Raw genomic sequence first — 2,706 nt, forward strand, 5'->3', positions numbered from 1 at the left:
TGGTGCACTTGAGCTCTCCCACCCCTAGCCTCTTACATACCGAATATGGCATGACACTCACACTTGCACCTAGATCACATAGTGCTTTGTTGATTGTGGTATCACCAATAGTACATGGAATGGAGAAGCTTCCCGGATCTTTGAGCTTAGGTGGGGAATTCCCTTAAAGAATTGCACTACTAATCTTTGTGAAGGCAATGGTTTCCAACTTCCTTATGGACTTCTTCTTCGTAAGGATATCTTTCATGTATTTCGCATAGGCCGGAACATGGTCTATTAGCTCCGTTAATGGTATAGAAACCTCTAAATTGTTCACAATCTCCATGAACTTTCCAAGTTGCTCATCAAGTTTGGGCTTGGCTTGGTGACTTGGGAACAGAAGTCTAATCACAATAGTCTCTTTCTCAACTTCTTTAACCTTCTCTTTATTTCTCTTCTTTGATGAGTCATTGGTAGTTGACTCTACCACCTTAGGATTTCTCCTCAATGGTTCAATCACATCACTTTGCTTGACATTCTACTCAACAATATTCTCTTCAATTGGCATCTTGGGTCCTTCATATCTTGCACCACTCCTCAAGTGGATGACATTGATAGTCTCATGTCTTGTAGGAGGATTACCTTGAGGAGGTAATTTTCCTTTTTGTCTTTGGGAACTACAAAAGGCCAATTGGGACAATTGAGTCTCTAACATCTTAGTGTGAGCAAGGATATTGTTGATGGTAGTGTCTTTGGCTTGGCTATCTCTTTGCATTTGAGCAAAGAAATCTTGTTGGCTCTTTTGCATTTGGAGGACCGCTTTTTGAACATCAAAGCTTGGTCATTGGATTGATTGTAAGAGGGTTGGTTTTGGTTGAAGTATGGTCTTTGAGTAAGGTTTCTCATTGGAGGTGGGATGTATGTGGGTTAAGGGTTTTGGACATTTTGGCTTTTGTATGAGAGGTTTGGGTGGAATTTTGTGTCTTCATTGTAATATTTGGAGTAAGGGGTGTCATTCTTGTATGCTTGGAAAGCATTCACTTGCTCATTTGTGCCCCTACACTCTTGTTGATCATGTCCCAAAGTTCCACAATTCTCACACACTCCATTTGGAATAGAAGATGTTGCCACCATGGCATTGACATGTTGTTTGGGTGATTGAGAAGCTTCATTGAGCTTGGCCATGGATTTCTCAAATTTTAAGTTAATGGTGTCAATATGGGCACTTAGTTAGGCACTCAATTGTGTGACGGATTCAACTTTATGTCTCCCTCCCCTAGTAGCTTTTCTTGGCCTACTATATTGAGAGTTGTGAATCGCCAACTCTTTTATCTTTGCCCAAGTTTGGTTGTCATCAACCTCGGTGAATCTTTCATTAGAACCCATGTAAAGCACATTCCTTGAGTCTTCATATAAGCCATTCCAAAATTGTTGAACAAGGAACCATTCGCTTAGTCCATGATGAGGACAAGAGAGACATGTATCTTTGAATCTCTCCCAAGCCTCATATAGAGACTCTTCATCTCTTTGCTTGAACCCAGTGATTTGGGCTCTCAACATGTTAGTCTTCTCCGGAGGATAAAACTTCTTGTAAAAGGCAAGTTCTAACTTCTTCCATGAATCAATTCCAAGGGTAGCCTTGTCTAGGCTCTTTAACCATTGCTTTGCCGCTCCGATTTATAAGTATAATTTTAGTGTCATTTTACCCCATATTTAATCCTTTACTTGACTAGATTTTTGTGCCCTTCAATCGACTTAATAGCTCATTTATTTACTAATTTATAATAATTAGTCGTCTTAGTCATAATCAATAATTAATTGTATTTTTATATAATATTAGTATCATAATTACTTTATTAATATTATGTATAGGTGAGACGGAAATCAAGCCGGAAAATAAAGTGAAGCGAGTCAAAAGCGAGTCAAGACGGAATTAAGACGGGTTGGTATAAGTCAAGTTAGAGGAAGTCAACAAAGCCCAAAGGTCAAAGTTGACCTTCTTCACTCACTCAATTCCAATGCTCTTTCACCTTCATCATCTTCGTCTGTTATGTCCATCACCTCATCACCCGCCATTGCTCCATCCGCACACCACCTGCTACTTCATCGCCATCCATCTCACACACCCCATCTATCGCCTATCACAACTGTCCTACTCCCATCATTCAATCACCATGGCTCAACCATATCCCGCGCATTTTTGACACCACCATCATTAATTCCACCATACACAGCCATCGTGGTTACCCCCTGCAACCGGCATAGCTCATGCGCTCGTTCTTGTGACCACTGGAGCTCCGTACCATCACCACAGCAGCAACAACGCAGCAGCTTCCCATGTCTTCACCTCCATTAGCATTCATACATTCATCGCCATTAAATCCTGCAACCCGCATTTCGCACTCATCATCATCAGTCGGACATCAATTAACCACCAAGCTGCTCTTCAACTCGTCATCACCCTTAATTCACACACAAACCCGACTTACGACCACCACCAGCACCTCGCCTGAACTCGACAGTAGCTGCATCAATTAACCACTGTCACTTGATCACCCGACACCATTATCAACAATCCCCAGCAACAATTCCCATCGACATCCACCAGCATCAATTAAGTCGGAACACCTGTAATTCACGATCAATCCACGACAACCCTGCATTTACCAATCAACTCCATTTCACCACCATCAAACCTTCCATCACCATTCTCCTCAGCTCACCCTA

General features: G+C 41.7%; 1 non-coding gene across 1 annotated transcript; it reads left to right on the top strand.

Annotated features, from left to right (window-relative positions):
• Positions 1–1,432: 1,432 nt before the first annotated feature.
• LOC141644881 (small nucleolar RNA R71) lies at positions 1,433–1,539 on the top strand. The gene has a single exon (XR_012544483.1). It is a non-coding gene; the product is annotated as a small nucleolar RNA R71 (small nucleolar RNA).
• Positions 1,540–2,706: the final 1,167 nt, after the last annotated feature.

This window comes from Silene latifolia, chromosome 2 (genome assembly GCF_048544455.1).
Source record: "Silene latifolia isolate original U9 population chromosome 2, ASM4854445v1, whole genome shotgun sequence".
NCBI classification, from domain to species: domain Eukaryota; kingdom Viridiplantae; phylum Streptophyta; class Magnoliopsida; order Caryophyllales; family Caryophyllaceae; genus Silene; species Silene latifolia.